Source organism: Cygnus atratus, chromosome 2 (assembly GCF_013377495.2).
Source record: "Cygnus atratus isolate AKBS03 ecotype Queensland, Australia chromosome 2, CAtr_DNAZoo_HiC_assembly, whole genome shotgun sequence".
NCBI classification, from domain to species: Eukaryota; Metazoa; Chordata; class Aves; order Anseriformes; family Anatidae; genus Cygnus; species Cygnus atratus.
Window position 1 is genome coordinate 16,353,430 of NC_066363.1, and position 25,216 is coordinate 16,378,645.

Below are 25,216 nucleotides of genomic sequence, written 5' to 3' on the forward strand. Positions count from 1 at the left end.
CGGGACGGGACGGGACGGGCTGGGCTGGGATGGGACGGACTGGGACGGACTGGGATGGGACGGGAGGAGCGGGGCGGAGCGGCCGCGGGAGGCTCCCGGGGCTCGCCCTCCCCCCCAGGGCGTCTGGGGCTCGCTTGGAGGCTCCCGTCCTGCCCCCTCTCTCCGGGCATAATTCAAGGGATGGGGGCTTGGAGAAGCTGAGCTAGCGGGTGGCAACCCTGCCCGGGGCAGTGAGGTGATCTTTGAGGTCCCTACCGTGTTTAAGCGTACAGGCTTGGGGCAGAGTGGCTGGAAAGCTGTGCAGAGGAAAGGGATCTGGGGGTGTTGGTCGATGCTCGCCTGAACGTGAGCCGGCAGTGTGCCCAGGTGGCCAAGAAGGCCAACGGCTTCCTGGCCTGTGTCAGGAACAGTGCAGCCAGCAGGACCGGGGAGGTGGTCGTCCCCCTGTACTCTGCTCTGGTGAGGCCTCACCTCGAGTGCTGTGTTCAGCTTTGGGCCCCTCGCTGCAAGAAGGACATCGAGGCCCTGGAGCGTGTCCAGAGAAGGGCTACGAAGCTGCTGAAGGGCCTGGGACACAAGTCCTGTGAGGAGCGGCTGAGGGCGCTGGGGTTGTTTAGTCTGGGGAAGAGAAGACTCGGGGGAGACCTTATTGCTCTCTGTAACTGCCTGAAAGGAAGGTGTGGGGGGCTGGGGGTCGGCCTCTTCTCGCAGATGACCAGTGATAGGACTAGAGGGATTGGCCTCAAGTTGCGCCAGGGGAGGTTTAAGTTGGAAATGAGGAGACATTTCTTCTCAGAAAGAGCAGTCAGGCACTGGAATGGGTTGCCCAGGGAGATGGTGGTGTCACCGTCCCTGGGGTTGTTTAAGGAAAGGCTGGACGTGGTGCTTAGGGACATGGCTTAGTGGGTGATATTGGTGGCAGGGGGATGGTTGGACCAGATGATCTTGGAGGTCTTTTCCAACCTTATTGATTTGATGGTTCTATGTTTCTATGATCGCAGCCCACCATCACAAGCCTGCTCACTGGGCGCTTCGCTGCAAAGCTGAGCTGGGGACACGTCCAACGGCGGTGCAGCCCTCCAGGAAGGTAATGCAGAAGGGCCTGACCCTGGAGCCCTGCTGGGAGCACGCTCCCATGTGGGGCAGATGATGGAAAATATCAACTTTACCTGCATGGGGATGATCTGCAGAAAGAGTCCAGCAAAGAGGGAGAGGGACCAGAGTGCATCCTTCCTCAGCTGCCACATCTGCTGGCCTGGGCAGACCACGTGCCCAAAGGGCTCGTCCTTGCCACGGTTTTCACTGTGACATTTGGGAGCATTATTGGTTGCCTGCTTCCCCACCTCTCCACTCCCCGTCATTTATTCAGCCTCAAGAAACAGGTGAATCATTTGAAAATCTACTTCAGTTTAATGACGCTCTGGAAAGGGCATGTTTGTGAATCATTTACTTCAGCAATTGCTTGGGCCCGCCAACTGCTCGCCATGTCTTAATTGACTTTTACCCTAGGCCATCAAAGCATGTTCACAAACAGAGCCCTATTCAATACGTGCTCTGGCTAAGAGTGGGAAAGCAAGGGCTGGAAGTTGAGTGATGACTCCCAGGAGTTGGACAGGAGAGCCCTGAACCAGGTGCAGGTTCCTGGTGCCCTGCTTTCAACGTAATCATCATTGCCCTGCTTTTCTTCAGGCATCTCCTTTTGCCTTCCAGCAGCGAGGCTTTGCTTGCAGCCTCTGGCACGTGAAGCGTCCCCCAAGGGCAGCACCACTGGTGGCAGGGGGACCTCCAGCAGGACCCCGTGCAGCACCTCACACCCCAGCCCCGCAGGGTACCTGTGCAGCTCCCGCAGCTTTGCTGGTCAGGTAGCCCTGTATTTTGCCCACAGCAAAGCCTTGTGGCTGACAGTAAATGAGCAGAAAGATTGGGTTTTGTCAGAGCACAGCTTCTTGTGGGCGTGATGGTAGCACAGGTTTCTGTCAAAGAGGCCTTGCTGGCACTAGTTAAGGTTTATTATTTAAATATCTTGACTCTGACAGGCAAATTGGGAGCTGTTTTTTTAATACCTGTCTCTACTGTCTTGTATGAAAAAATAAATAAAAATCCAGGATGATTTCCTCATCTGCATGGCTGCACCTCGGGGCTGTTTGCTTGGCTGTAGGAGATGGTCCTGTTGACATCCCTCCTTCCCGAGCCCAAACCTCCCTGTTGGGGGTTAGGACACAGAGCAAGGCCAGGAGCTGCTGCGGCACTGGGAGATGGTGGGGGGGCACCAGCTGGAGCAGCCCCTCTGGAGAAGGAAGCCTGTGTCATGTTCTGAACAATGTCAACGTGAAGGGAAGGGTCAGGTCCTTGCCCTCAGGAGTTCACTGCCTGCAGACAGCGCGATAAAAGCACACAAGGCAGCACACCCCAAAGCCGGGTGCCGGTTGCATTTCTGTGTTTGGGGTTATTTTTGTTACACCTCTTCTGAGGGTACGTGGTGGGCTGCAAAGGGAGGTGCAGCCCTTGAATGAAGGCATTTCTGCAAATTTGTTAGGAGTCCTGCATTCTCCAAAGGTTTCCTTAAATCAAAAAATCAAAAGGTCTTGAAATGAGAAACAGCTTTCCTCCTAAAACAAAGAGAACAGCCACCTGTGCTTCTGGCTCTCCTGTTACAGAGAAAAGCCTGAAAACACGACCTGGACGTAGCTCTGCGGTCTGACACCAGAAAGCAAATCACATCGTTTTCAAGATGATCTGGGCATTCTCTCAGGCTGGATTCACAATTAGCAATTGTGAACAGCTGCAGCCCCAAATCCCACGTAAGGGGGGCTGAGCAGAGGACTGGTGCATGGCACGAAGACACCGGACTGCGGCTGGGGAGCTCTGAGCGCTGCGCTGGGCTCTGCCCCTCCCCAGCAGTGTGGCTTCTGGGGACTTTTTTTTGCCCCTCCTGCATCTTGCCCTCAGCCTGCTAGCGAGCAGACTCTTGGGGCTGATGGAGCTTCTGGTTTTGCCGCAGCTCAGTGCCCAGATCAGTGGGGTCATGGTCTCACTCAGGTGGAGAAGGGCGAGGATGCTTGGAGAAAGGCAAAGATGAGGAAAAGCAGAGGAGGAAAGCAATTCTGCTTTTTTTTTTTTTTGTGTGTGTGTGTGTGATCGCAGTAAATGTGCATGGCCAGCGGAGCATTGCTCCCCTGCAAAGCCCACGGTCCTGCGGAAATGTCCCTCTCCTGGCTCTTTCTGGAGAAGGGGACCACAGTTTGACCATCTTCTGTTTGGCACTCCCAACCTAAAACAGCTGTAAGAACTAAGTGTGGCTGCGAGAGAAACATACAAATGGGGTCTGCAGAAGAGAAAAGAGCCCTGAAGCATCTGGCACAGGGCTCGGCCACTGAGGGCTCCTGAGGTGGGCGAAAGTCAGTGACGCAATGAGACAGGAGAGGACAGAGCCATTATTGCCACTTTGGGTGCTCCGCATGGCTCGCAGTGGGCAAGAAGGGCAAAGAAACCACGAGTCAAAAGCCATTTGCGAGCATGCGCAGCAAAGCTGTGGCATGGGGCACGGGGAGGCTGCCCCATCCAAGCAGGAGGTAAGGCTGTCCCCTGCACCCTGTCCCATGGGTCTGCGTGCCCGGAGGGAGCACTGAGGCTTGGCTCCTCGGGAGTCAGTTAGCCTCGAGTTTGAGTTAGTGGCCGTTATAGGGAGAAATCATGGAAAGCAGGAACGCACAAACACGGGAGAGGCAGGCCAGATGGGGGAAATACAGATGAGTTAATGCGCAGGGAGGGGAAAAGGAAAAACACGGCGCATGCTGCGCACCGGCCAGCTCCTCAGCCCCAGCACTGCTGCTGGCCGTTGCTGTGTGATGAGTGAATGGGAAGTCCTGGTCTGCTCGGTGCAAGTTATTGCTGCTTTATGCCTTTATAATTCGCTCTGGCCTGAAAGCCTCCCTCACCAGGACTCTTCTGTGTTTTGTCTCCCATCATCAGCACTGCTGCTCAGGGCCAGAGCTGTCCTGCCATCCCTACCTAGCTTGTTGCAAGCTTTCAGCCTTTAGGTGATCTTGTGTCAGTGTTTTTTACCTTGAGGTCAACCAGATTCCATCAAATTTTGGTGTGGTTTTAAGTGGCTAGGTACATTAATTATTCCCTGAAATGCAGTAACAGCATTTGTCTTAGATCCAGTTGCTGGGGATGTATTTAGGAACACACGCTGAAATCACCACATACCTGAAGTTTACCATAACTAACTAGCCACAGATGTGCTATTAAAACCGTGCTTATTTTTTCCTCTTGTCCGTCCTATATGGCATGTTACAGCCACGATATATGAAACTTTCTTAGACCAGATGCTATTCATAAACAAAACAGATATTACACTTTTGCAAGAAAACATGTCACATTACTCCTCCCGCCAGTAATCACCTGTTTATAGAATTGGCACCTCTTCAGTTTGGAACAGAGGAGCTTCAGATATTTTATAGCTACATCAAGGGAAACACTAAGCATTGCCATGGAGAGGAGATGTTTTCGTTTGTCCTCCGTACTTCTTTAGCTGTATTTTGACCTGATATTTGGGGATTCAACTCCTTAACTACTTTACCACTTCCTAAGTGTCCCAGAGAAGTGGATGGGATGGGTGTGTATGGAACACAGGGAAATAGTTCACGATACCGGGTGGTGACTGCTCTGCAAGGACGATGTAATACACACCAGTTGGTTTGTGCACAAGGTGTCGGACCAGAGGCTGCGATAATTCGTCAGCAAACGGATAGAGCGTGGGGACAGCAGGGAGGTCTCACAACTGGCTCTGACTTTGAGGGAGGGTGCAGTGGGAGAAGTGCCTGTGCCTTGGTCAGTCTTTGCTGCAGTCTGAGCTGTGGCTGTGTAACTCAGGCAATTGCTGGCTCTTGGACACCGTTTTTTTTGGAAATAGGTACGAGGCAGTCACTGACACACCGCTACATAGGCTGCCAGAGAGTACTGGGTCGGTGCACTGATGGAGTGTATTTTCCTTTAGATATAAGGACTAAGTGAGCATCTGTATCACACCTGAATGTATGATGGAGGGACAAAAAAAATGGATAAAAAACTAGAGATAAAAGAGTAGTTAACCCAGAGGAACCGTACACACACACTGTGTGTGAAGACACCTGAACATTGAGGAGGCTGCTGAAGAGGTTAAGAGGTGTGGCACGCAAATTACCCTTCAAATTTTAGCTGTTTTACATTTGAGAAAATTAGGTAGTGTTTTTAAAACTTTTGAAGTGCTAAGTATTGTTAAAATAATCCTTGCAGCTCTTTCATTCAAGGAGTTGGCTCAGGGTGCTCAGGAAATATTAATGAGTTTCTCATCACAACACCCCAGAGAGGTGGGAAGTTCTAACAGGAATTGCTCCCATCACCCAGACCGGGAACAGAACTGTTAGGCCTAATTTTTCAGAAGAGTTTTCTGACTAAAATATTTGTACAGTCGTTCAGCTGAGAAGCTCTCAAGAAGGACTGGGAGCTCCAGCAGGCCTCCCGGGAAAGTGTTGGGACTGGGGATGGAGAAGGGGCAGGAGAAGGCAGGGGTGGATAGAAGGGGAATAGTTGGGCGATAGCAAAGAATATTGGTGCTGGATCTGGCCTACTTTTCCTAGTTTAAAATTTGGATGCCCACTGCCCTACAGAAGGCTGATCTGCATTAGGTCAATGGAAGTAATAGGGATTTGATGCCTTAAGAACAAGGGTATACAAACAGTACACTGGAGACATTACTGCATCTCTGCTGATGTCCACAAGCCTAGGTATGAAGGCCAAGGGCTGTGATGGCCACATCAGCGTTTCTGCTAATGATCCACGTGTCACTCATTAGGGAGTGAAGTCTTGCAGACGATGGCAAGTGAGGTCATGGCTGAGAACAGACATTTGAGGTGTATACAACGGAGAAGTGGTCTTTTTACAAGCACAGGTGAGGTTTTAGCTTTATTTCTCTAGTCAAAAAGCAGGGGCTAGCAAGGGCTGTGATCCCACTAACACCACTGTGGAATAATCTGATGAAAGCACACTTCAAATAAGGTAAAAGAAGAAGGGACTCTGGTTGGATCTCATATATTACCACAAGATCTCGATGATCTAAATGCCCACTTCACTGTTATTTGGGGTGCTTGGCTGCTCCCAGCCAACACTCCTTAGCCCCCGGGGTCATGCCTGATATCCAGTGCTCGTCTGGTCAAGCAGTTGGGTGCACCCTGTCCTCTCGCAGAGTTTTGCACCACAGCACTGTCAAACTGTGACTGCAGATTCACTGTGGGGAGGCCAGATAGTGACCTACTGACAGCACGGTGAAGGCTGAGAGCAAATTCAGGTTGCCCACAGGCATCGGCTGAAGATCCTTTGCCTTTTTCATGAAGCTAATTACAAAGCTACTTTGAAAAAAAGAGCCACTTCATCTTCAGAACAGCTGCAAACATGTTCTTAGCAGCACAAATAATTTAACTGACGAGCACACAGTGTGTGTGCTGAGCAGCTCTTTATCTGGGAGAGCGGAGGCTGAAGTAGTGGGGCACCTGATGGAAGGGACGCACACGAGGTGGGGTGATAAAAGCATGCAAAGTAATGTAGAAACAGGACAGGTAGTTTGGGAATGTCTCCTCCCTTTGCTGAACATACACGTATAAACAGTTAGCTGGAAGATGGCAAACCCAGTACTGATGTAGGGATTTGTACTTTTTTCTGCTGCAGGCAGTTAGGCTGTGGCAATCACTGCTCTAAGATACAACTGAAGCCCTGGGGTTCATGAGGAGCAAATGAAAAACATATACAGGCAACAAAAGAACCCATGGTTGCAGCAGTAAATATCAAGGAGTAGAGTCTGGAGGGGTTGCGCTCTGCAGTAAGCCCTTCCCCAAGGACCACAGGTCCACATTGGGGAACGGGGGAACATCACGGAAATAGTGCATTTTAATACCAAACCACAGCACACAATAAAACGGCTCTTGTTATAAATGCTCTGCGGCATAGTTCCTATTAGTTCCATAAGGATTTAAATAATAGCTATTTAACTTCAGCTCACCAATTCCAGCCTTCAGCTGTGGCAGCATTAAATTTTAAATCGTTTATTTCAAAGGGCAACACTGTCCTTTCTGAAATACTGCCTCCCTGCCATGCATCTACATGAGCTCATTTTATGAGATATCAAGGGCAGAAAACATTTTATTTTATTTTATTTTATTTTATTTTATTTTATTTTATTTTATTTTTGTTTTGTTTTATTTTATTTTATTTTATTTTATTTTTCTGTAGAAGAAGCTCGGCGTGGTGGCAGGGGCGGGAGCATGAGGCAGGGCTGCCTGTAATGGGACTACTCACAGAGTTCAACAAAAGTTTGCAAGACCCCTTCATGCCAGGCCGTTCCCACAAAAAGCCTCACCCAAAAAGCTGAAATTACAGTCTGTTAAAGAGAAAAAATGTGAGAATGGCTTGTAATTTTGGAACCAGAAGAGCTATGTTTATCTCCCAGAGATCAGCCCCTTGAAGGCACGAGTGTCGCTCGGGGTTGAAGAGCCACCAGAAAGGCCGCGGAGGGACGGCTTTTGGACACAGAGCACAAGGAATCTGTCTCCTTGGGGCAGGCCGCTCCGGTTATCTAGCTGATATACACCAGGATGGTGCGGCTTTCTGTATCCAAACACATCTTGACACGGGAGATTACACAGATCCCCGGGCTCTGGAGGGCGGCCAGGGCAGCGCAGCTGCCCCACGCAGCTCTCCGTGAGGGGAACAGGCAGGGGCACCGCAGAGGTTTGTTATCAGGAGCAGGGACCTGTCATTCTGATGTGCCGGCGGGGTCAAGGGATTAGGGCTCAAATCCATTCTTAATAGAAAAATCTTTTCAAAGTGGCTGCCTTGAAGCTGTGAAATCACCTCAGGAGCGTGCTGTTATCTGTGGGGGCAGCACAGGCCCACCTCTGCGTCAAGCGTGGGTCCAAAATAGAAAAATATAGCTTCGTAAAGCATCCCCGTGGCACAGAGGCATGCTCGACAAGCTGCTTTCCTTCCCCCTCACTCCCACCGGTGTACAGGTTTAGATGTGAGTGGGGTCTTTAGACCCACAGTAATAAACTTGCCTTGTGCTTGTATAGTTTGTTCTTGCAGCTAACTCTTACTCACTCTTGTATTGTTTTTTCAGGAGAGTTTGCACTTAGTCAAATACTGCTCTCATCCCCCTTTCCTAACTGGTGTCCACTTGCAGTGCTTCTGGAGGGACTGGAGAGGAGACACTTCTTTGAGGAAAGTACTCATGCCCAGAACTTTCTGAGCAACATCATGGAAACACAATTTTGCTGGATAACCTGTTAAATTACAACAACTGTGCAAAGGATCACAGCACCAACAGAACATACGCCTGCACCATAAGGGGTTGCAGGTGTGTAGGGGGGTGTATTTTAGCATGGAAGTCTTTGAAGTCTGTTAATTTCTTAAGCAGTCTTGTGGAAGCTGATACTAATATTACAAATAAGTCTTGTTTGGAAGGTGGGGAAGTCCAAGCTCTCATGCTAAATGTTTTTCTTGTTAAGCTGAACTCCTCCATTTCCCTCCGTCTGTCCAACACCAGAGGGAAAATGGAACCAAGCACCAAAATAATAAAAAACTTTAATTGGGCAAAGCCTCATTCAGATTAATCAAAAGGCATCCATGTGCATTTTACTAGGTTGTTTTGGCTTGAGGCTGCCTCCTGTACAACTTATGCAGCCTGTCTGAATCACCAGAGGGCTTTTAGACTCATCAGTGGAAATTACACCTATACTTATGCTGTATTTTCTCTATTTCAGATCAGAAACAACCACCACAGAAGCCTTAATTTATCACATCCTGTCTTCCACGGGCTCAAGCTTCACCCCCTATGTTTTGGCAGGTCGCAGCGCAGCACAGAAGTGTCACGCACCCTCTCATCAGGAGGCAGGCCGTGCAAAGGCTGGGGAGCTGTGGTCCATTTATACCACACACCCTTTAATCACACTGCCAGCCTGACCGAACCTGGTCATCCCCACAGACAAGTCCCCACTCTGGGGGGTCCCATGTCCCCCTTCCCAGACAGCGGGGACCTCACAAGACCTCACTTCACCTCTGAAGTATTAAAAAGACCTGAATCTAGAAGGAGACCCTTCATTCAGACTGTTTTTGAGAGCCTTGTTTGTCCGCAGCAGGCTCTGGGAGAAAAGCAGCCAGTCAGCCTCTGAATGAACTGTCTGAAACGAGACTAAGCACTGCCAGGCACATGCAGCTATAGTCGGGCAGACAGCATCGGACAAAGCTGAATTGCATCCACTACAAGGAGAAAATTGAAATGGAAATGAGTCGTCTTACTTCAGCTCTGTCTTTTGTTGTGCCCTGCAGGCAGCGTGCACCTGTGACCGTGTGTCCTCCAAAGTCAACGTACACGTGTCCCAAGTGACAGAAGGTAAGCTTTGCCATTTATTTCCCCTCTTTACCAGAAGATTCTCTGTTCTCTTTCTACTTCATGTGAACTCTGTGGTCATGAGCAGCACCACAAACCCTGTAAGCATTTGACACGCCTCAGGAGGGAGGTGTAAGAGCGAGTCCCAAAGCTCAGGGCGTAGCTCAGCTCCTTACAAGCGACCTCTCTATATTTAAGGAAGGAGGCAAACAATCACTACAGAAACAACGCTACTTTACACTGCTGTCCTCCTCTACCTGCCGGGAGCCATCTTCCTCCCTGACAGGGTCGGAGGCACGGGTGGTGGGAGCTGCTTACCAATTTCAACACAAAGTCAGCGGGAGCTTTCTGGAGCGCCCCGGGCCGATGGTGTTACAGCGAAAGCAATGAGGAAAGCGCTGCTGAGGGGTGTTTCCTTGTAGAAGCGGTGAAGGAAACGGCTTGGGGCAATGACACCATAACTCAGTGCAGCTGTTTCTGTACCGATCATTTGTTCGCAACCTAGGATGCGTTAGAAGAGCAGCTTGGAGTGTTTGTGTTGCTGCTTATCCCCTGACCAGGCTGTTGTTAAAGCTAAAGCAACGCTCACTCAATGAAGTGTTTGGGATGAGGTCCAAAAAAGCACTTAGGTGCCTAAATCCAAGACGGCAATTCACAGCTGCCTAAGGACTTAGGCTCTCCCTTTTGTACGCCCCTTCCCAGAACTCCATTAAAAACCTGGACCTCTGCAAGGGGGTGGCTGTAGGTGCTGCCATCTTAGCAGGGCTTGGCCACCACAGCCTGCCTCCTGCCTCTCCGCTCTCCAGCCCCCCAGGGGAAGGTGGCCACCTTCAGGGGCTCTCTGATGCCCTGTGGCTGTGCCCTGGGCTCTGAGTCCAAGCTGCTTTTGCTCAAACCTTGGCTGGTGCTGCTCTTCCCTGTCGGTATCCAAACCAACCTCCAACTCCCTGTACCTCCAACTCCCTGTGCGGGATCCAAATAGAAGTCCTTCTTATGTTGCCCTCTACTGAGGGCTTGGTAGGAGAAGTTGGAGCCAGGTGGACTCTGCAGTCCAGTGTGCATGGAAGCTGGATGGGTCATGGGATGCCAGTTATACCACAACCCATTAACAAAGCTACACAAGAACAGCTTAAAGTCATTCCTAACAAGGTATAAAATTCCCCCATTAACCAACTCTTATACTACATTGCAGAGTATGTCTGTCCATGTGCCTCTTTCTTCAAGACAGAGCTCAAAATAGTAACAGAAATCTGGTTATTGAAGTCCAGTGACTGACAGGGAGCACAAGAGACCGTAGCTGCTATTCTGCTACGGTTTATTCATTCTGCTCACAAAAAGTCAATTACCTTTCAGGAAACTCTTTGGAGAAATGGAGAGCTGAGGTGCTTGTGCTGGGAACTCATTAGCTGGGATGGCAGCACGCCGTCCTGCAGCCCGAGTATCTGTTTGGGTGATCTGACAGAAGCCTCTCAGCCTCGTTCATGTCTTTTGCTGTGAGATCATTAAGCTTTGCCAGGTTTCTCCTCTCATCTGATAAAGCAGTTAGGGTCTGTGTAACAGACACTTGCGCATTTCAGATCTGTGTCTCAGGTAGGGCTCTACATGCAGAAGCTGTTTTTCTCATTAAGCCCTTCAGTTAACGCGGTTTACTTAAACCCACGTTGGACTGTAAAAGGCATAATCGATATAACACATTCACTCCTGATGATGTAAGGGAGGGGCTGTAACAACCTAGCAGACGAGCTGATCTGATAGCTCGTAAATTTGGGATGGCAAGCAAGGTTTATCATGTTAAACCGGATACTGTCAGCACGCTTGAGTCCTGCAAAAATGCTCTAATTCTTCATAAAGCTATGACTGAGACATAAAAAGAAAATGGGAGATCTGAGCTTCTGCTCCAGTCCTTGCTCCTCTTGCTACTGTCAGGACAGCCCAATGCGGTGGCATGTTTCTGGAACGATTTCAAAGATCAGAATTGATGTCTCCTCTGCCTCCAGTGCCCTCAGCAGGAGCGCTGCACAGCAGCAGAAGGGTGAAGATGAGGAAAACGGGTTGTCTGTAGGTCTGTCCATGCACGTGCATCTAGCTGGGCCCAGTACTCCAGTCACACTGCAGTCCGTATTTCAAAGGGACCATCATTCCTTCTCAAATTACTGCTGCTGGCAGAGCGGTGGAGCTGGCAAGTGAGCTTTCAGGAATGTCTTTATCCTTTGCAATCCATATGAACTAGGTCCAAGTAGTAATATTCTTGGAGAACCAGATACACGGATTTTGCAAAGGTTGGGAACAGCAAAGCACACATATTAATAAAACAGTCACAGCGCTCTTGGTTTTGTTCTGATTGAAATAATTGTAAGCAGAAGTTTCCTTTTATCTAGTTCAAAGTCTCTGTTGCTTCAAGCCTAAAGCTGTTGGCAGGAGCTGAATAAGAGGGCTATGATCGATGGACAGGAGTTTCTGACCCAGAAAGTGCTGTCTGTCTACTTTGGTAAGTTTAGCAGGAGCATGAAGAGGAAAGATTGTCTGAAGGCTCATTCCCCCATCCACTGTTAGCATGACTGAAGCTCACAGTAGCTTACCAAAGGCGTCTAGGCTTACAAAAAAAAAAATCCGTTTTCCTGGACATGTATCCATAACTGTATATAATGGCAAAACCCAGTATCACATCAACTGCTGTATCTGTTATTCTGATAATGCTGGCTTATTTTAACAAAGTACCTTCAACAGGGACCAAAAAAAGGACCTATTCTAAAAATACTGGGGACCAGATACAAGAATGCTGCTGCTTATAAGTGTCTTTTTTATCCTTAGTGGAACAAAACTGGTGCCTTCTAATGGTACAAGCCTACTTAGGAGAGAAGATTTTGCTGATAGTCAATAAATCTTCCCTGCACGTCTTCAAAAGGCAAGGCTCAATAGCTGCCATTAAGAATCAAAGTCTTGGTGCTCCAGAGGCCGAGGCACCCAACAGTTCACCTCATCTGCAATTTCACAGGTTTATCATTTACACTATGTTGTCTCTTATGAAGGAAATCCCGGTGGAATTAACCAATATTAGATTTCAGGTGCAGCAGGAAAATGCGCAGTGATGCACATTTGTGCTAGAGACAGACTTTTGTGCCTGGGTACACTGCAGTGGATATTGCTGAAAAGGGCAGCTTTTCTGCAAAGTTCTGTTAGATCCCCTCAGCAGGAAACAATTATCTGTAATACCAATTTCCTGCAGAATTTCACAAATCCTTCCCTACAGGGATTTCACCTTTCATTGTTTCCCCTGTACAGAACAGAAAGTCTAACTGCGGTGGTAGAAAATCAGATCTAAGCCGTATTTTTCAGCCTCTGTCAGCCGAAGAGAACAATCTCGTCTTGGTCAGGAAGAAGATGGACAAACAAGGTGATGGCTGGTGACTGGAGTCCCAAGACGACCTCTGCAAGTCCCTTCCCACCTTGCCTGTTTTGTGATGCTGTGATTCTGTGGCTGCCTGCACCCAAAAAGAGAGGGGTGGAGGGCAGGGTGGCAGGGTCCATGGCAGACCCATTCACTTCACCCGTTCTCTTTTCATTCAGATGTGGCAGTGCAGGGTTACGAGGCAGGATTACAGCCATGGCAACCACAAATCATGTTTTTGGTGTGTTTCCTGGGTTTTTTGTCTTTGTCCCTGACCCCTTTTCCAAACCAAGATATCTTGGACGCGTGCATGGACACAACCGTGACTGTGCAGTCTTGCAGAAACAACCCGAGGCATTGGAAAGAAACTCTGGGATTGGTGTTTGTTTGTGCAAACCCTGAAATGGGCAGCACACTACCCATGGCCCAGAGAAAAGAGAGCTTGCGGGATGCTCCTGGGGACAGGGCATACCCCCTGAGTGGGGACTTCTCTCCTGTAGCAGTTTGGCATATTTGGAGCTACCATACACCAAGGTTTCCTCACAGAATCCACCTTTTTCCACCTCTCCAGGCATTTCTATAGGGACAAATCCCAAAGACTTTGGCTATGTGTGTAGGGTTTCTGCATGGGCAGTGGTGCAGGCAGCAAACCCCGGGGACACCAGCCACCCTCACTTACAAGACGGTGCGATGGCATGCCCAGTGTTTCCAGCGTGGGTAGGTGCACCAAGATGTCTGCACGTGTGGGACAGGACCCAGGCACCCGGCTGCAGGTACGATGGCCCTGGGAATGCATTTTGGTGTCACCAGCACCTGGCAGCCCAGTTCCAGCAGGACCTGGCCTTCTGGGTGACAGTTGTGAATAGCCAGTGGGATGTGCTAGCTGCATTTTCTACCACCAAAGCCTGACCCATTCTGTCTGTTCACCTGCCCGTGGTAACGTGTGGATCTGACGGCCAGTTTCACCCAGTTCTGATAGAGGAGACATCTCGAGGCCATGAAGTCCCCACAGGTTTGGGACATGCACTGAGCTGGGGTCCTCAGCACCAGCCACTGCTCACCCAGGTGAGCCCTCCCAGGAGGAGCCGCAGGACGGCATGAAGGGCCAGACCCTGCAGCAAAGTAGGCTCCTACGTGCACAGAGCAGCTCCTTCTCTGTTTGTCCACCTTCGTCCCGAGCTATTTATTAACTCCAGCCCAGATGACCTAACATTCAGGTAAGCCGGATCCAATTTTCTGGCTGAGGGAGCCCTCAGATCTTTACCGCTCCCAACCAGATTTCATCACAGAAAGCACATTGCCCTCCAAAGTCTGATCTTCAGTGCCAATAGCAGCAAGTACCGAGTGTGTGCAGCTGCTGGCAAAAAGGAAACTTAAACCCCTGCTAAGACCTAGCTGAAAAAAGGGAGGAGAAGGAGCACTGGAATAGCTGCTGGACACAGCGCCAGGCCTGGGGTCGCACCCAGCATCCCCATCGGGTGCCCCAGTGCGCTGGCAGGAGGCACCCAGGCAGCTGCAGAGGGACAGAAAAAGGAAAAAACAAAACAAACAAACAAACAAAAACCACAAAACAAATAGAAAGATCCCTCTGTGATTTTTTTTTTGAGTTGTGATGAAATGGAAAAAATCAAATCTCTCAGGATATTTTGCTCTTCAGAAATTAGAAACTTAAACTACAGGTGTCATTTTTTAAATCATTTGGAAAATACTTGCTTAAAAGCAGAGTTTTCCTGCAACAAGTGACTTTTAAAAAGCCATGACAAAATCTGTTGTTTTAGGAAGAACATCTTTAAGTCACGAAAGTGCGAGTAGCCCTGCTCTCTGCTGTGGGTGCTTGAAGCACGCCCAGAGCACGTCCACGTCCACACGGGGCTGCAGTGTGCTCTTCTCTGGGGTCTTGGCTACTGGCCTGGAAGCTGTGGGACAGCTGCCTCGTTTCCTCCTTGGCAGAAAGTGGTACAAATCACGATGCTACCGTCCGAGCAGCGCGAGCAAAGCTGTGAAGGCGCACAGACCCACAGCACTGAGCTCTAAAGCTCTGGAGCATTTTTGCGGTGCTGTTAATATCCTTTGATATTCTTCCCAAGCCGTCCATTTGTATTCATGATCTTTTTACTTGCTGGAGTTCTCTAGCAACCTTCAATCCCCCCAAAAATTCATTTCCCACTTGAGATCTCAGAAGAAGAGGGTAAAAATCTAATTTACGTGATAATCAAGGTCTCCTTCAAGGAAAGCATAGGATAAATTGGCTGCAACGCAGAAGGAGTGAGAACATCCATCAGAAGTTTGTTTGCTTAATTCCGAAGTCCGGGTGATTGCAACAAGTCTGGTTTGTAAAAACTAAGAGAACAACAACCAGAGGAAAATGATTTGTTACAGCGAGGTCCAGAAACCTTTCTGAGGTGGTCACAGATGGCAAATTGCAGGCTGTCCCCACTGCCCAGGGAAGGCAGGAGGTGAAGCACACCTGATGTTCAGCCCCGATACTTAGTTCTTAATTTTAAGCCAGACACTTTTGCTTCAGTCGTGTCATAGCCATAATCTCCCATGACATGCCACAGCATTTACAAAGATCAAGAGCGGTCCAAGGGCAAATAGTGACCTCCTCGACCAGGAGCACTATTTCTGAGAGTAATGGGAGAAGCAGCAGGCGCGGGACCCTGGCACTACCCAGCAGTGCACGCTCAAGGAGTATGTAATTAAATTGCATTTTGCAGTCTTTCTGCCTCCTGACTGACAGCTCAGGCCGACCCGTGCTCCTCTCATTCATCATAAGGGCAGCTTATCTGACCGCAGTGCCAATAAAAATAAATCATCTGCTGGCCTCGTGTTCTGTGCGGATGAAAACAGAGGCATCAGTGGGCCGCGTACTTCCACGCTAACTTTACGCCTACAGCATTTTTTTCAAATCAGATCGCAGGACTTTGAAGAGACTTCTGTGTGCTGGAGAGGAACTGGGGGCTGAGGCTCAATATGTGCAAATGAGGAGGTTACAATACTTCCATTGTTAAGTCTAGATAATGGTTTTTCAAATTAGGTTCGCAAGTATGAGTTTAATGTTCTCATTGAGTAGAATGGTGCACAATGGACCACCCACAGTTGGGGAGAGCGCTACGAGTTTGTCCCTCTGTAGGCGGGCATCACTTAGTTTTCCATCCCCGCTCTGTCAATGTATCTTTAGCCTGGCTTTAGTCATTCATGCTAGATGAGCTGCATGCGTATCTGGATCACACAGTTTTCCATGGGGGCTTTGTGCACACTTAAACGATGACTTTGACTGATGATTCAACAATGAGCTGAGGGAGCTCAAAGCCTGGAGAACTGAGACCTGTGCCAATGACCCCAAATCCAGCTCCGGCACTTGCCACTCACTCGGTGTATGAGTAAATCAGGAGTCATTCTTCTAAGGCTGGAGATGTACACCACCTTAAAGCAGGAATGAGGAACATCCCTCATCTGTCAAGGGGGAGCCAGGTAGCAGGTTAAGTTTTTCTATCACATTTTGGGAGTCTCAGCTGCTTTGAAGTAGTTTTGTCGTTGCTCCTATTATCACTCCCGTAGTTTCATTTTTTAGAAGTGTGTAAGCTGTCAGACAGGACACAGCTTGTGAAGGAATCCCTCCCACTCAGATCAAATCTGAGGTAAAATTAGATAAATTGAAGCCACTGTGGGAACAGACCCTGGTGGTGTTTCTATCTGGAACATGTGTCCTCTCCACTTCCCCCAGCGCCGGTGGGGGAGATGCTGGGGCAGGTTATTACTGATGTCAGCACAAGCTGGTGGTACCAGGCGTGTCTCGGCAGCAGGGAAGTGTTGGTGCCGGCATCTTTGCACGGCATATGTATGTGATGAGCTAATAGACATCTGGCACCAAGCGGCTACTGGGACTCTGTAAATCCCTTCTTTTGTAAGTTTCGTGCAGAAAATCTACCTCCAGCGCTGTATGTGATTGTATAGTCTGGAGTAATAAATTAAAGATGGTGTTGGTCCTTATAAAGCGCCGAGCTGTGCAATGCTGTTTTCAGACCCCCAGCTCAGCACTTGTGCCTGGACAACCCCAAGGATGCCGCTGCCTGCAGAGTGACTTGAGAAGATCTCAGGTGGCCGTGGACTTGTTTGTAAGTCCCTGAGCTTTGCTTTTCCCCCTCGCATCCCATCAGTTTGGCTGGGCCAAGCGGCTCAGCAGCAGCTGGATGGATGCATCCCACCTGAGCCCCCCCAAGCCTTCACACATGGGCACCTGCGCTCACAGTCCCCAGCACCCCACATTGCTCCCTGGTCCCTGGCAGTGCTCGCTGCCTGGGGCACGGGACGCCTGGGGTCACCCCTCCCCGAACCCGAACAAGCACAGATGCCACATTTCCCACTTCTGGGAGCGGGGCACACCCCTGGGCAAGGCGGGATGGCTGTTGAGGTCTCTGCTGCAGGCACACGTTGCACATTGCATCCAATTACTGTTTAGGATAAACACCCTGAAAGCCCCTGCTATTAACTCGAGGCTAACATATAGTTAATCTTATTCCAAACCAAGGAAATTACAAATTCCATTAACATGCCCTGTTGTTGAGAAACACGAGCGTAAACAATTCATTAGGGAGAGCTGTGATTAGGGTGAGCCCGCTGCAGAACACACAGCACGTTCAGCTCCATGATGAGGCATTTCCAGCTCCAAATCCCTCGGGATGGGTACGGGACCAAATTCAACTCTCAGTCACACTGTCCTATGGCTAAAGCGACTTCAGTTTGCTTGGCTTTTTGTGTTTTTTTTTTTATGGTAAGCTGGGGGGATATTTGAGCTCCAGCACCAAGAGCAGGAACGATTCCTGCGCGTGGTATCCTGTAAATATCTGTGTGAGTAGCCAGGTCCGAGTGAAAAAAGAAATCAAACAGAGGGATGTGGAAAAATCTCTTTATGCCTATAAAAGGATCACTTCAAAACCACAGGATTTTGTATAGGAACCTTTTTCCTTAAATAGTAGGAACAGTCACTGGTTGCATTCCAGCGGAGTAAGAAATGGGGGTTAGCGGAGAGCCGCGGCGTCCCACAGCAGCTTCCCCCCCTCGGCCTCCCCCTCTTCCTCCCCCTGCCGCCCGTGTGCCTTGTGCTAGCCCCAGAGGCTGTGTGTGTTGGACGTGAAAATATATTTAGCCACACGAATGTAGGCAAACCCATATACGTATGTTTTAGAGTTAAAGAAGAGCAGCCCAGCGGGATTTCCCTGCGCTCCTCCAGAAACACCTTTTTCTGTCGCATTTTCCCACAGATACGAACACAGCTCGGCAGTGCATTTTGCTGTCTCCTACCACCGGCTCATGCCGTGGCCGGGAGGGGGGAATAAAACTCAAAGCTCTTCTGCAGTTCCCGCAGGAGGGCGGTGGGCCAAATCCTGCCATGCAAAGCCCTGTTGACATCACGGGGATTAGGCGGGCTGCTAATTGGGACAGCGGGATTTGTGTCAATCTCCTCCTTTGGATGCGATGCTGAGTCCCCCCGAGGTCTGGTGAGCGTGGGGTGAACGCAGAGGGACGGGGTCCGAGGTCCCCATGGGGGACAGCAGCTGTGGGGTGCCGGGGGCTTCGGGGCACCCCTTGGCAGCAGGGTGGGATGGGGAAAGGAGACGACAGGTTTCCATCTGCCGGCTGGGGAAGGGCTCGGCTGAGCCTGAAATCTTTCGGGGGGGCTTCAGAGAACCCCCCTTTTTGGGGGGGGGTTTGTGGGGGTTTCAGAACCAGAGTCATGTTCTCTGTAAGAGCTTTATCAGAGGAGTCTCTTGCTGGGGTCAGTACTCTGGAAGTGTCACGCAGAAGGGCCCCCAGGCTGCCCTCAGTCCATCCCTGCACCCCGTGCCTCGGGCACTGCCTGCAGACATATGGAGAGCCTGCCCCTGAAAGCCTCTGACAGAACCTCCACAGCCTCCTGAGATGAAGTCTTTCAGAGTTTTTCTGCTCTTACTGTTCGGAACATTTCTTAAATCTGTCTTGAATCTGTATTAATTCTTTCTTAACTCCCTCCTGGCCAGACGAAGTACACACCCCCACTGAAATTTTAGCACATGGCCGCTATCTACAGCACTGACAGAGAACAATTTATTTGCTTTCCTTTTGCTCACTCTTTTATGATAAATGTTATTTCACTACTCAGCCACCTCTTCTCCAATCCACACCACCTTCTTCAGCCTACCTGCCCGCCTATACCTGTACACACATTTTTTGAGGAACAGCATCCCTATCCGTAAGAAAATCTCAGTGAAGTCTCACGCTAACAGAGGGAGCTGAACAGAGGGGAGGGAGATGCCTCACATGTTGCATTTCTATTTACGTGTTCAACAATGGAGGGTTTTTTTATTGTTTTTATTTTTCCCCTAACAGTATGACACGGTAGGTGTACACTCAGCCTGTGCAGGTGCAGGCCCTCCAAGCCAAGCTGCGTCCCAGGACAGGGGCAGTGCCAGCTCTGGGCAGAGGAGTGCCATCGTCCCTCCCAAACGGCACCGTACGTCTCTTCAATCCAATGGAGGCCGGTAGCAGGGGCTCTACTGTGGCAGGGCAAGGCTCGCAAGGGGCTGGAAGCACGGGATAGGAGCAAGGGGCCTCCCTTTGGGTGCCTGCAATTCATTTTTGTTACCATCAAAAACACAAGCAACCCCACAGTGGTACAGCAGGCCACCTCCCGATGTCTAGGTTTCCACTTCGTGGAGCTTCTGGAGGTCCTACCCTCTGCAGAGGGCGCAGACCTTGTGCTGCACATCCACAGATCACTAGTAAAATGGTTAGTGCTATTAGCAAAGGATAAAAAGTACTTTTGGAGCAGTTGCTCAGCCTCCTTTCCAGAGAGCAGCACAGCATACAGCTGGAGACACGCTGCTGGAGCAAGCACACTCGATGTACTGGTCTAGCAAACACCTCCTGAACATTTTTTAATGTGACCTGGCAGCGGACCAGGATAAATGGCATGTTCTTTTTCCAGTGCTTTGGCCCAAAGTGTGTATTTCAGAGGCTTAAAAGAACAGTCAGTCAATTAAATGTGATAAACGAGGCCATTTGTCACCAGCATTTTAGCTTCTCTTTTAAAGTATAAAAGGAGATAACGAGCAGGGCTTGAAGAAATCCTTTGTGGTGTTGGGAGCCAAGGGCACATGATATATGGGACGGATTTTCTGCCTCTCCCATCATGCGAATGAGATCTGACAATACTCCCCCTCATGACACAGAAATCAGAGACGATGTTAAGAGGAAAAAAAAATCACTAATGGATGAAAAAACAGTGACATGTACCAGTGAAGATAAGAAAAGAAAAGCACTTAGTTAAGGCAAATGTACCCCCATTTGCATTCTTTAAGTTCCCATTTTAGAGACTGGTCAAGAGGAACACAGAGACAGCTACAGAGCACCTTTTGCTTACAAAAAAAAGCCTCAGGTAGCACAGATAACAACACTACAGCTACTTAGAGGCCAGCAGGGTATGTGCCCAGGAGCAGGCAGTGGTTGATGGAAGAAATCATCACCTTTTCCTTTCCTTTCCTTTCCTTTCCTTTCCTTTCCTTTCCTTTCCTTTCCTTTCCTTTCCTTTCCTTTCCTTTCCTTTCCTTTCCTTTCCTTTCCTTTCCTTTCCTTTCCTTTCCTTTCCTTTCCTTTCCTTTCCTTTCCTTTCCTTTCCTCTCCTCTCCTCTCCTCTCCTCTCCTCTCCTCTCCTCTCCTCTCCTCTCCTCTCCTCTCCTCTCCTCTCCTCTCCTCTCCTCTCCTCTCCTCTCCTCTCCTCTCCTCTCCTCTCCTCTCCTCTCCTTTCCTCTCCTTTCCTTCCCTTCCCTTCCCTTCCCTTCCCTTCCCTTCCCTTCCCTTCCCTTCCCTTCCCTTCCCTTCCCTTCCCTTCCCTTCCCTTCCCTTCCCTTCCCTTCCCTTCCCTTCCCTTCCCTTCCCTTCCCTTCCCTTCCCTTCCCTTCCCTTCCCTTCCCTTCCCTTCCCTTCCCTTCCCTTCCCTTCCCTTCCCTTCCCTTCCCTCCCCTTCCCTCCCCTTCCCTCCCCTTCCCTCCCCTTCCCTCCCCTTCCCTCCCCTTCCCTCCCCTTCCCTCCCCTTCCCTCCCCTTCCCTCCCCTTCCCTCCCCTTCTCTACCCTTCCCCTTCCCCTTCCCCTTCCCCTTCCCCTTCCCTCCCCTTCCCCTTCCCCTTCCCCTTCCCCTTCCCCTTCCCCTTCCCCTTCCCCTTCCCCTTCCCCTTCCCCTTCCCCTTCCCCTTCCCAACACAGCACACATACATGTTCCTCTATGCTGGTGGCACTCAGGTCATTTCCAAATACGTGTGGGTTTGTATCCACGGCTGGAAGCTAGAGCTGGAGCTGGATCCAAAGCTGGAGCATTTCCAGCTCGCTTTTAAAAAATAACACCTTTATTTCTGGCATATCCCCTGCATGTTTCACTCTGTGCTGTCCTTTTCAACCAAGGTTATCTAGGAATTAGAAAACTTTTACTACAGCAGGCGAAACCTCTCCGTGCTTGCAGGACACAAACATATCACCTGGGCTGACTGCATTTCACACGGGGGTGTGCACCACCAAGTCGATGTCGCTTCTGCATCCTTTTCCCCTCTGCATCTACCCACTTGTAAGGAATTACTCTTACTTCACCTGTTTTCCTATACCAGGCACCACTGAGGATATCGAGGTTGGAGAGGCAGTCAGCGTGGTGGTGCACAAACCGGAGCAGACATTTAAGGGGATGAGAACTGCCGACAGTCTCTACAAGCTATCTTTTATTTATGCCCGCACTGCGCTGTCTTGGCAGCGTTTGGTTTAGTCCTGGGATGAAAACCCTGCCTTCTTGTAAACACAGGCAGCCTCACACATGCCTCTGACACTAAATAAGTAAAACACACCATGCACGGAAACACACTTTTAGGAAAACTTCCCCTCGGCACCAGCATAATCAGGAGGTACGGAAGAGATATCTTGATCTCTCAAGAGAGAAAGAATCAAAATCTTTCTAAAGGAACTGGATGGAAGTAGGTCCCGGTCAAAAACCTAAGGAGCAAACACCAAACATGCAGCTTGGCCGATGGCTCAGCATCAGGTTAACCTCGAGTCAATGAGTTATGAAGTTTTCAGCTCATACTGAACTTTGTGCATGGCCTTTGGCGGGTTCTGGTGGAGGACTGTCCCCCTCAGCCGCCCTGCGACACAGCACCAGCAGTCCTCACAGCACCTGCCCTTCGTCCTCACACCTTTCCCTTCCTCACACCCATGGGACTACCCGCAAGGTGGCTTTGTGGAGGCCCTGCCACCATCCATCGTCACCAACCAGTGTGACAGACCAGATACTGTGGTCCCTAGACATGGCCTGAGGAGAGGACTGCCCGTCCCTTCTGCTGCAGGCATTTGCTGTCCTCCACCTCATCTGTCTGGCTAAGCAAGGAGGACATGGAGAAGAAGGGGAACCCTCCGGCTCCCCAGAATGCCAATTTACGAATTCAGAAAGATAGTTTCTTTGTAAGTACTTGCCATGGTTTCCTCCTCTTGTTAGCTCCACAGAAAGTTGAGCATCTTTAAAACTGCATCAGCCTCCCTCGGGGGGTTGTTTTCAGATCCCTTCTCAACCCGATTTGGAGCAGGGACGTCAAAGTGAGGCAGTTCTGGTCCCCTGTTAAACTGGGTCCATCTGGAGCTGGTCTGGGCAGTTGGGGCTGGTGATGATGTTCACAGTCTCTTGAAATATTTACTTATCTGACTGACAAGAGAGTTATTCAGTAAGTTATGACGCCTGCAGCTCTATGTAAACAGTTTACAGCGCCGTGATTGATGCTGGGCACTGTTTGGAGAGCGGCAGGGCCGGTTGTATACACTGGGCTTTGGTTTGGAAAGTTCAGCCCCGGGACTGGGCAGTATTATACCTCATAAATAACAACAGTTAATCATTCGGGCTCACGCTGCTTTCAGCACTCATAAAGCCACACGAGCATGGCCGAACTAAAACAACATTAATTTGTGCAGCCCTTGGCCATGCAAGAGTCAGGGACCTCGCAGAGGTGCCCAGCAGGGTGGTCACAGTGCCCAGCTCTGCTCTTGCCTCTGCCCCCCATGCCTGCGATCTCCGTAACCCTCCAGCACCACCGTGACCAATCTTCCTTTCATTTTTCGGTGTCCTACTTGAGATCTCCAGGGCTTCCCGGAGGTGATGGGATTTCTACTCCAATCTGCTTCCTCAAAGACCTTGCGCTGGGTGAGTACCTCCCGTTACAGGTGTGCAGGACTGAGAACATCCTGTTCTTTGGTGCAAGAGGTGTTCCCAGCTCCACAGGAGTGCAATTGCTTCCACTCGCGGGTGCACGCAGCCCAGCGGGTGAGCCAGAGCTCTTGCAGATAGCTACAGCTCCCACAAGACACCAGAGCACAAAAAGGAGGTCACAGACTAATGTCAGACCAAGAGGAAATCAGAGGTTTTGGTTCAGTTCAAGCTGGAAACGAGTCGTTTCAGCTCTGAACCATCATCATGACTTGTCTCCAGAATTAAGCGGCCTGTACATTTCTGAAACAATATTTTCAAGGCCACGCAGTTGCCTCAGATTACCTGTAATGTGACTTCCTGACCTGGTTGTGTACAAAGGCAAGGGTATGACTGCCAGGAGGTCCCATGAAATGGAAAGCAGGGCCGCAATGTGCAATGCAGGAGCTATGTGAGAGCTACCACTGGAAGGAGAGGAAGAAAAAGCCCTTCCGTGCTATCATGCGGCTGCTCAGATTGACTAGTACAGGCAAGAAAATTTTTTAAAAAGATGTAAGGACTTTATTCTGGAAATACTCTTTCAGACACATTCACAGTCAAAGGTCTATGCCAGATGCTGTGAATAAATTCGGGAGGAAATTAAAGGAGGGGATTGACCCTGACGCCAACACGAGGTGACTGGGTAGATGTGAGCAAGGGCTGGATGAAAGCCCTTCGTACCCACTTGGGGAAAAACGTGCTTCATCTTAACAGAGCAAAGTAATGAAGTATTGATTTGAATTTATTAAACTGCGATACCATGTCCATGTTGCTGAGGATGGCCTCGCGTGGTGGAGAGGAAAGTACAAGGAGGTCTTTCCAGTTCAGACTGAAAAAAGGAAAAGGATGTCTGAGGCAGACTTTCCACGTACTGCATTCACCATGGGAGGAAAGTAATACTCAGTGCCATCCTGATGTTCAAATCTGTTTCTGCAATCATCCTCAGCCACCAGGAAAGACTAATTGATCCCCCAGCTTCACCAATAGCACTCACTCTCTAACAGGACGTATCTTTTTATTTAGCCTGTTGAAATTTACGCTCAGTACAAGGAGGATCTCGATCAAAACGCAGCCTGCCTCTTCCTCCCCAGGGACCTGCTGGAGGAGCACTGCACTTAGAAAAGCAAGTGGAGGTGCCGGGGGACCGGAGGGACTGCGGGCTGATGGCACTGCTCTCGGTCTCCATGGAAATGTGCCTTGATGTAATTAATGATAAAGAACCGGGATGAGAATAAAAATGATTCAGAGAGGCTGTGGTACTTCTCCTCTGCATAGCTCCCCCGATTAAACCCACATAGAGCCCAGAATGGGAAGCCGAGGCTCAATTATAGCCGAGGAACAGCATAACGAATTACCTCCTTTGCACTTGCTTATGTGGGTGAGTAATCCAATTCCTACCCAAACGTACACTGGCTGTGGAGATTTTGCCAGTATATGAATCATCGAGATGCAGGAATACTGTGGAATTAGAAACACAGAAGAGGGACTGTAGTTCTCCACCACTTAGATACTGATTATTTCAGGCAAACTTTTTAACAGATAACATGAAAATAACCTAATACTTTGCTGAATGTGCACCATTAGCTAAAATTAAATAGAAGCAAGGTGAATCCTCTATTTTTATGTATAATATCAAAATCTTCGTATGGTGAGTAGTGGGTCCTTCTCAGATTTGAGGCCTCCAGCTAAATAGCCCAGAATGTTTTATGTGTCTTGAAGGTCTATTGCTCAGAAAACGCCCAGAACCACAGGGTCTGAAGTTATAATTTAAATGTTATTGAAAGGTTCATTTTCCATGGCTAGCGAATCTGAAATTTAAAGAAAAAAAAAAAAAAAGGAAAAAAAAAAAAGAAAATGCAGAACACTTTTCTGCAAAACTCCACCCCAAACCAAAAGCCCTGCTCACCTCAGCTCCTGGCGTTGGGTCAGGCAGCCCACCTTCATGTCCCCAGGCATCCCAACTTCGTGTCCCCAAGGTCCCCAGGTGCAGGTGGGGTGGCACTTCTGGGGGCACCACCTACAAGCCCAGGTCCCTGCACCCACCTGGGCACATCAGGCATTTAATCCACAGCTGCTAACGACCGCCTGCATTTTTTATCTACATTTGATATGAAAACAATCAACTGGCTGTAGATGCTGGCACTTTCAGCCTCA

General features: G+C 49.5%; 1 protein-coding gene and 1 long non-coding RNA gene across 7 annotated transcripts in view; one reads left to right on the forward strand and one right to left on the reverse strand.

Moving 5' to 3' along the window:
- Positions 1-25,216, reverse strand: part of JCAD (junctional cadherin 5 associated) — a 57,623-nt gene that overhangs the window by 27,303 nt on the left and 5,104 nt on the right. Inside the window, exon 3 of one of the 3 annotated variants that reach the window (XR_007707790.1) lies at positions 19,179-19,417. The exons of the other annotated variants lie outside the window; for them this stretch is intronic. The gene's annotated coding sequence lies outside the window, so the exon portion shown is untranslated. Of the gene's footprint in view, positions 1-19,178; positions 19,418-25,216 lie in introns of those variants that run through there. 3 annotated transcript variants of the gene reach the window in all.
- Positions 93-24,509, forward strand: LOC118247350 (uncharacterized). Of its 4 annotated transcripts, XR_007707791.1 has the most exons (7): positions 254-583; positions 1,002-1,382; positions 8,156-8,392; positions 8,799-9,427; positions 21,450-22,290; positions 22,953-23,020; positions 24,086-24,509. It is a non-coding gene; the product is annotated as an uncharacterized LOC118247350 (long non-coding RNA). The 4 variants fall into 4 exon arrangements; XR_004778406.2 differs by lacking the exons at positions 254-583; positions 21,450-22,290 and adding an exon at positions 93-235; XR_004778408.2 differs by lacking the exons at positions 254-583; positions 21,450-22,290; positions 22,953-23,020; positions 24,086-24,509 and adding exons at positions 93-235; positions 12,707-12,817.